The sequence below is a fragment of the Argentina silus genome, assembly GCF_951799395.1.
Source record: "Argentina silus genome assembly, chromosome: 4".
Taxonomy (NCBI): domain Eukaryota; kingdom Metazoa; phylum Chordata; class Actinopteri; order Argentiniformes; family Argentinidae; genus Argentina; species Argentina silus.
The window spans coordinates 25,733,880-25,743,806 of NC_139658.1; positions in this window are offsets into that span (position 1 = coordinate 25,733,880).

The window sequence follows — 9,927 nt, forward strand, 5'->3', positions numbered from 1 at the left end:
ACATGCTTCTGTAAACATATATAGGATTTCACAAAACACTCAATCATTCCACATCTTCAGACTGTCACACAAGACTGGCAGAGTCAGGCTGGACGACTGTGTCTGTCACTCAGTGGTACTCAGATGACCTCCCCGTCCGCGTCACACAAACAACTCATTGATCTGTGACAACCTGCAAACTCAGCACACCTTCCCTTCAGAACATCACACAGCGTCGGCTCTGTCAGGACCTTCCACAGAGTCACAATAGCTTCAATCTGTGTCCTCCAGATAAGCAGAATACACAATGTACCAAGCAGGGACCTTTTCTCCACTTTCTCACAATTTCAGACTTCAGACACCTCCTTCAGCCCTCCGATTAAGTTACTGAAATTGAATTCATATCTTTGAATCTGCAGCCTGAAGACCGACTTCCTTGTCAACGATGTCGTGCCTCGGGGGAGTAACAGGATGTCAACACACCGTCTGAGGGCGGCGGGACGAGGCCGGAACGCTGTAACGTGAGACAGTTCCTGACTTAACGTACATTAATAAGTCAACAACAGGCTGTAAAGTGATAGTTTCTGTTTGCCAATTTGTAAGCCTAGACCAGACTGTGGCGGTGGCTTATTCCAAACTGGAGCTCTACAGGCAAGTCTCAGACTGGACAGACAGTCCAGCAGCAGTCCCAGAGAATAATGAGCTTTTCTGAACATGAAGAGGTGTCTGTCTGGCGTGTGCTGCTGTATAATGTCATAACTTGTTTTTAATGGTCCTCAGGAGGCTGACTTACAACTGAGGAAAGCAGAGAGAGAGAGAGAGAAAGAGAGACAGAGAGAGAGAGACAGACAGAGAGAGAGAGAGAGGGAGAGAGAGAGAGGTATTCCACCCACAGTAAAATATGCTGCCCATGTCGGCTCATTTGTGTTGTTATAAGTCCAGTATGTAGATTTAAAGTAGTGTTAAGTCCAGTATGTAGATTTAAAGTAGTGTTAAGTCCAGTATGTAGATTTAAAGTAGTGTTAAGTCCAGTATGTAGATTTAAAGCGGTGTTAAGTCCAGTATGTAGATTTAAAGTAGTGTTAAGTCCAGTATGTAGATTTAAAGCAGTGTTAAGTCCAGTATGTAGAAATCGGAGGACGGGCTCATTGTAATGCATGGAATGGAATGAGGAACGGTATCAAACACACGTTCCTCCCATGCATTTCAAGGAGCCCATTCTCTGATTTCTACCTCCACCAGCCTCCACCAGCCTCCACTGATGTACTGTAAGTGTTTATTTTAATGGGAAGTCACAGAGTTCAGTGAGACAGACAGAAAACACAACCCTGCATATAAAAACCTTTGTATAGGACATAAAGTACTGTTTCCAGGGACGGTCATGCGTGGTTACTATGGACTATCCTCATTCATAGAATCAATTTGGCTTTGTTTCAACTGGACACTGGAAAGCATATTTCCACCTATAATACTAAACATTGTGTCTGATCTGCAGGCATGCCGGTAGCTGGGACACATATCATCTGGGCATAAATGGGTTGCTAATGAGGTGTGAAATGAAGAACGTACTTTCGAAGAATTTCTAAAGACCGATTCCATTTACAAAACACTGTGGTCCTTGTTGACACCTTCTCCAAGAAAAATACAATGTATTGTAGGCTTGTGTTTCTGAAACCTCATTGGGTTGAAGATGTGGCCTGAACACTTCATGGGGTTGAAGATGTGGCCTGAACACTTCATGGGGTTGAAGATGTGGCCTGAACACTTCATGGGGTTGAAGATGTGGCCTGAACACTTCATGGGGTTGAAGATGTGGCCTGAACACTTCATGGGGTTGAAGATGTGGCCTGAACACTTCATGTCTTTGCTTGAATGTCGTCCCTCATGACACATCACTCATTTGGCCCTAATCTCCCACTGTTACTGGTGGATTAGAGAGCTGGATTAAAGTTGATAGCACACATGGATGGACCAGCAGTGTTAACCCTGAGTTAGAAGCGTTCTCCACGGACTTTGGCAGTGATTTCCTCCCTGTTCTGACCCCGGCTGCCCTACAAGGCTATCAGCATTCAGCCCAAGGCTCTATCCTCTCCTCTATCGCAGAGAGAGGCTCAGGTTTACTTCAACATGCTTTTACAACCAGGCAATAACTCAGTTCATGTTGCAATTGAAGGCTGTTGTCCTGCTCCGGCCCCTGCAGCGCCTCCCTCTGTAAACGCTGCTCAGCAGCCCTGCTACTGACCCTCTCTCGTAAAACCAAGACGTCAAGGCCCATATGTATACAACCCTGCTAGAAGCAGAAGAGGCCCACTGGCTGTGTTTCAATGGCCACGCCAGGGGAGGCTGGCGGAGGTAGGAATCGGAGAACGGGCTCAATGTAATGCATGGAATGGAATGTGGAATGGTATTGACAACACATACATTACACAGAGCCTGTCCTCGGATTTCTACCTCCACCAGCCTCCCCTGATCCACTCTAGCATGCTGTACCACTTAGAATGCACATGCATATGCAATCAATGCATATGACTCTTTATAGTGCTGAGCTTCTGGTTGTGAGAGTGGCGTGTGAAGCGTCCATGGCCTTGACAGGCACAAACACATTCTCCCAATGTAATTGTCACATCATTTCAGGCATTTCTGACATTGTCTGTTTACAAAAACATCTGGCTGCTTGGAGCGTTTCACTGATCTCACAACACCATGTATTAACAGTCCAGGACCAGACCAGGCCTACAGCTGTCACATCAACCACACTCTGGGTCATAAACAGCATATACTCTTACCTGACTAACTGTTATCTGACTGTTACCTGACTGACTCTTACCTGACTGACTGTTACCTGACTGACTCTTACCTGACTGACTGTTATCTGACTGTTACCTGACTGACTCTTACCTGACTGACTGTTACCTGACTGTTACCTGACTCTTACTTGACTGTTACCTGACTGACTGTGACCTGACTGACTGTTACCTGACTGACTCTTACCTGACTGACTGTTACCTGACTGTTACCTGACTGACTGTTACCTGACTGTTACCTGACTGACTGTTACCTGACTGACTCTTACCTGACTGACTGTTACCTGACTGTTACCTGACTCTTACCTGACTGTTACCTGACTGACTGTGACCTGACTGACTGTTACCTGACTGACTCTTACCGGACTGACTGTTATCTGACTGTTACCTGACTGACTCTTACCTGACTGACTCTTACCTGACTGACTGTTACCTGACTGTTACCTGACTCTTACTTGACTGTTACCTGACTGACTGTGACCTGACTGACTGTTACCTGACTGACTCTTACCTGACTGACTGTTACCTGACTGTTACCTGACTGACTCTTACCTGACTGACTGTTACCTGACTGACTCTTACCTGACTGACTGTTATCTGACTGTTACCTGACTGACTCTTACCTGACTGACTGTTACCTGACTGTTACCTGACTCTTACTTGACTGTTACCTGACTGACTGTGACCTGACTGACTGTTACCTGACTGACTCTTACCTGACTGACTGTTACCTGACTGTTACCTGACTGACTGTTACCTGACTGTTACCTGACTGACTGTTACCTGACTGACTCTTACCTGACTGACTGTTACCTGACTGACTGTTACTTGACTGACTGTTACCTGACTGACTGTTACCTGTTTGACTGTTACCTGACTGACTGTTACCTGACTGACTGTTACCTGACTGTTACTTGACTGACTGTTACCTGTTTGACTGTTACCTGACTGACTGTTACCTGTTTGACTGTTACCTGACTGACTGTTACCTGACTGACTGTTACCTGACTGACTGTTACCTGATTGTTACCTGATTGTTACCTGACTGACTGTTACCTGACTGTTACTTGACTGACTGTTACCTGATTGTTACCTGATTGTTACCTGACTGACTGTTACCTGACTGTTACTTGACTGACTGTTACCTGATTGTTACCTGATTGTTACCTGACTGACTGTTACCTGACTGTTACTTGACTGACTGTTACCTGATTGTTACCTGACTGACTGTTACCTGATTGTTACCTGACTGACTGTTACCTGACTGACTGTTACCTGTTTGACGGTTACCTGACTGACTGTTATCTGACTGACTGTTACCTGTCTGACTGTTACCTGACTGACTGTTACCTGACTGACTGTTATCTGACTGACTGTTACCTGACTGTTACCTGTCTGACTGTTACCTGACTGTTACCTGACTGACTGTTATCTGACTGACTGTTACCTGACTGACTGTTATCTGACTGACTGTTACCTGACTGACTGTTACCTGACTGACTGTTACCTGACTGACTGTTACCTGATTGTTACCTGATTGTTACCTGACTGACTGTTACCTGACTGTTACTTGACTGACTGTTACCTGACTGACTGTTACCTGATTGTTACCTGACTGACTGTTACCTGACTGACTGTTACCTGTCTGACTGTTACCTGACTGACTGTTACCTGACTGACTGTTATCTGACTGACTGTTACCTGACTGTTACCTGTCTGACTGTTACCTGACTGTTACCTGACTGACTGTTATCTGACTGACTGTTACCTGTCTGACTGTTACCTGACTGACTGTTATCTGACTGACTGTTACCTGACTGTTTCCTGCCTGTGGAAAGGTAGTGTGTGCGTGCCTCCCACCTGATTATGGCTGCCCTACTCCCTCCTCCCCTCAGTGTGTCAGACTGACATAAGACTATTAGGACTGTCACAACAGATCCCAGGCGTCCTCCAACAGCTGTGCCTCGGTGAGCCTCTCCTCCAACAGGGAATTAGGAGCCTCTTGATAACAGGGACACACTCACCGCAGAGGGTCCTGTGTGTAATGTAGTATTGGACTAAGTAGATGATGCTTTGATCCATCACTCACTCACTGTAATGCAATGCATGGAGGAGACAGGATGTGTTTGCTTTTTGTGTTTGTACTGACCCAAGGGAGGCCGGCGGAGGCGGAAATCCGAGGACGAGCTCATTGTAATGCATGGAACGGGCGCGTGTTTGATACCATTCCTCATTCCATTCCATGCATTACAATGAGCCTGTCCTCCAATTTCTACCTTCACCAGCCTCCCCTGTACTAAACCCTGTGGGTGTGAATGCTTCAACTCTCAGGTAACATCACAAGAAGGACATCTTGTTCTAATACGGTGGAGCATGTACATGTCCAGACACAGGCTAATCCATGTTGCTGTATCCAAAACCCTTAGCTTGGTCCCACCAGTCCACATGGAAACAGAGCTGGTTCAGTAACAGAGGCTGCGCTGGGATCTGGACAAAGACCTTGTGTGTCAAAACAGAGCAGTTCAGGGTTGGTGGGAAATTCTCTGGATGGCTGTCTCACCACAAACCATATTACTTTTCCATGCGAACACAACTTCAAAACAACAGCTCTGTAGAGCAATAAGAGTCGCCAAAACATATCTCGGGTGACAAGCCATGGCTAATAGTCTGTGGTTTCATGTTTTCTGCACGAACATTCGCAATTTGTTTTTCTGGTAAACAAGCGCAATGAGTGTCCTTACACCCATCTGAACCTCTTGATACGGGACCTACAGCCCTGCTCGGTGGACTTCTACACACATTTGCACATATTCTCTACAAAGAGTCACCAGAACCTCCTTTGAGTGCATCTTTCGTATGGTTGTCATAACTATTACTTCTTTGGTCCAACATGTTCTGTTCAAATATTTACATGCATACACAAAGCGACAGCAGCTGAGTAGTCTGGTGCCAGTAATCTCTCATCGTTCTAAAATAGAACCTCTTAAGCTGAAAGCCATATTTGACTCATTTCCGCCTAAAAACCAGACCCAAACTCAACTGCTTATAACATTAGAAATATGATGATCAGATGCAAAAGCAGGATGCCATTTGACAGGTAACACCTTGAGGTTGTGTGTGGATCTGCTCAGATCATAGTTCAGAATAACATACTACACATGACAAGGAGATAAAGTAAACAATAATCAAATTAATAATCAAATTCAAGCAGAATTTGGGCCCAATTAAGGGCCCGTCTGTCTTAAGAGGTAACACTCACCGTGTTCCAGGGGTATTTCTGTCCTGCATTGTGAGGTCATATCCTGGAGCAGAACCAGAGTGGAATGACATCACCTGTGACACCTTCATTCTAACGGTGCACAACAAACAGGTCAGACACCTGCGAACACACGCGGTGACACGCTGTGACAGGTGATGGATGGACGGGGCGGGGCAACGCAAACATGGAGCAGAGGTGGCACACAAACACCAGAGCAGCCCTCCAATCCCCACCTTGCATCACAGTCCACATCTGAGAACCACAATGTTCTTGATGGGCAGGTTCCAGGGGAGGCTGGTGGAGGTAGACATCGGAGGACGGGCTCGTTGTAATACATGGAACGGAATGAGGAACGATATCAAACATGTTGTGGGAGGGAAGGAGGGAGACGTGTTTGATACCGTTCCTCATTCCGTTCCATGCATTTCAACTAGCCCGTACTCTGATGTCTACCTCCACCAGCCTCCCCTGTCCTCCGATGTCTACCTCCACCAGCCTCCCCTGACATGTCTACCTCCACCAGCCTCCCCTGGTGTTCTACCTCCACCAGCCTCCCCTGGTGTTCTACCTCCTCCAGCCTCTCCTGGTGTTCTACCTCCCTCAGCCTCCCCTGGTGTTCTACCGCCACCAGCCTCCCCTGGTGTTCTACCTCCACCAGCCTCCCCTGGTGTTCTACCTCCACCAGCCTCCCCAGGTGTGTTCTACCTCCACCAGCCTCCCCTGGTGTTCTACCTCCCCCAGCCTCCCCTTGTGTTCTACCTCCACCAGCCTCCCCTGGTGTTCTACCTCCCCCAGCCTCCCCTGGTGTTCTACCTCCCCCAGCCTCCCCTGGTGTTCTACCTCCCCCAGCCTCCCCTAACAAGTACTGTACAGTCTGTATGTCATGAACATTCTGTTCTATTCTATTCTATATTCTATTCTGTATTCTATTCTGAGCAGAATGGGTTCACAATATTGTGAACATTTCTCTCATGTAGGCATGTTGAAACAGTTTTTTACCAGCGTCCTAAACGATAGCATGAAGAAACACTTCGACTTCGACTTCCAGGAATTCACTTGGCTAAGACCCAACAACTATAAAAGTACATTGTCAGCACGGCTAAATGGACGACAATTTAGCTTGTTTGCGGCCAGCTTATGACAAAACAGGACAATAGGTTTTTCTGTAGGAATGAAGGGCCTTGAGAAAACAAGCTGGGCTCCACAGAGAGAGATTTAGAAAGAGGCCAGTTGGAGGAGAAAGGATGTTGTTTCGGTATACATCAACAACAGAACAGACATAAGAGGTCCTGGAGAGAGAGAGAGAGAGAGAGAGAGAGATGGAGAGAGAGAGAGAGAGAGAGAGAGAGAGAGAGAGAGAGAGGGAGAGGGAGGGAGAGATAGAGAGATGGAGAGAGAGAGAGAGAGAGAGAGAGAGAGAGAGAGGGAGAGGGAGGGAGAGATAGAGAGATGGAGAGAGAGAGAGAGAGAGAGAGAGAGGGAGAGGGAGGGAGAGATAGAGAGATGGAGAGAGAGAGAGAGAGAGGGAGAGAGGGAGGGAGAGATCGAGAGATGGAGAGAGAGAGAGAGAGAGAGGGAGAGAGGGAGAGGGAGGGAGAGATAGAGAGATGGAGAGAGAGAGAGAGAGAGAGGGAGAGAGAGGGAGGGAGGGAGAGAGAGATGGAGGGAGGGAGAGAGAGAGGGAGGGAGGGAGAGAGAGGGAGAGAGAGATGGAAAGAGAGGAACAGAGAGAGAGAGAGGGAGAGAGAGAGAGATGAAAAGAGAGAGAGAGAGAGAGGGGGGGGGAGGGAGGGAGGGAGAGAGATGGAGGGACAGAGAGATGGAGAGAGAGGAACAGAGAGAAAGAGGGAGAGAGACATGGAGAGAGAGAGAGAGAAAGAGAGAGAGGGGGAGAGAGATGGAGAGAGAGAGAGAGAGAGAGATGGAGAGAAAGAGAGAGAGAGAGACAGAGAGAGAGAGGGAGAGAGAGATGGAGAGGAACAGAGAGAGAGAGAGAGACAGAGAGACCCTGCATGCCTGCTCACTGCAACGTGCCGTTGGAAGAATAACACGCTAACGTGCTCTGAGATATGCGTCCTTGCGCCAGGACGGACAGGACGAACAGGACGGACAGGACGGACAGGACGGGCAGGACGGACAGGACGGGCAGGACGGACAGGACGGGCAGGACGGGCAGGACGGACAGGACGGGCAGGACGGACAGGACGGGCAGGACGGGCTCAGCTCCCTGTTAACCGCCACCACCGCCATGGGAGAGACAGTCGCGGGGGCGGGGCTCTGACGGAGCTCCCAACACCAGATGACTTCCATATGACGGCTGGGCTGTTGTGGACCTGATTAAACCTGTTTAAATCAGCCGGCCCGATGTGGACCTGATTAAAGCTGTTTAACAGCACTTTGGGGTTTGAGGTGTTGTGTCACCCAGAGTAGGGAGTGGTCGTTTGGCAGCTCAGAGGACATGGTTGGATAATCTCTACCTTTGTTTACCCCAAAACGGGGCCCTTCCTTATGTAATTACCCCAAAACTGTGCCTTTGCTCCTATAATTACCCCAGAAACTCTGGTCCTGGAAGTGTTTATGCTATTATGAAGCACTTTGGGATGTATTTTATACATGAAAGGTGCTCTACTGTTCTGGATTATTATGGCTATGATTACTATAATTGTTATCATCATCATCATTGTCAAGCCCTCTCTACAGACACTCATTATGTGATGGGGAAACAAATGCATTAGTAGGACAGAAAGGCCTAGAGGCTGGCAGAGGTAGAAATGGGAGGCTCATTGTAATGTATGGAATAGAATGAGGAGCGGTGTCTCCACATCCATATGGTATGTGTTTGATATCGCTCCAGAATCCGTTCCATGCATTATAATGAGCCCACCTCCCATTTCTACCTCCTCCAGCCTCCCCTGATGTGTGAGCTTCGCTGGTATCTGGTTATTCTAACGGTTCAGCTTTTAGGACGCACGCTAATTGACTCAAACACTGTTGTTCTTGTTAGAGTTACATTGTTGAGTGGCTGCAAATGTGGACGTAGGTGTGTATGTGTGGGTGTGCGTGCGTGCGTGCGTGTGTGTGTGTGTATGTGTGAGTATGCATGCATGCGTACATACTGTAAGTACGTGTGTGTGTGCGTGTGTGTGTGTGTGCGTGTGTGTGTGTGTGTGTGTGTGTGTGTGTGTATGTGTGAGTATGCATCCATGCGTACATACTGTAAGTACGTGTGTGTGTGCGTGTGTGTGTGTGTGTGTGTGTGTGTGTGTGTGTGATGTCAATAGAACCGGCGTCATCTCCTCTACAGGTGTGTCTTACGTCAGCTGACCTGGCCTCCCCCAACTCTCCTCCCCCTGCATCCAGGGCGTCTCGGCGTGATGTCACGGCGGGCTGCAAGCTGCTCAGCCAGACACACAGCAGCTTAGGCATTACCGCTGGCCCTGACCTTTCACCTTTAACCCCCCTCCAGCCTGGCGTGACTGTAGGACAGGGATCAGGTCTCCACGACTCAAGGAAATTTACAAACAGTCACAAACAATCACAGATAAATTATCATTATCATTTTAGAATCATTTTAGTGAATGAATGGGTGAATGGCTGGGTATCATCCAGGGGAGGCTGGGGGAGGTAGAACACCAGGGGAGGGTGGGGGAGGTAGAACACCAGGGGAGACTGATGGAGGTAGAACACCAGGGGAGGCTGGTGGAGGTAGAACACCAGGGGAGACTGATGGAGGTAGAACACCAGGGGAGGCTGGTGGAGGTAGAATACTAGGGGAGGCTGATGGAGGTAGAACACCAGGGGAAGCTGGTGGAGGTAGAACACCAGGGGAGGCTGGGAGAGGTAGAACACCAGGGGAGGCTGGGGGAGGTAGAACACCAGGGGCGG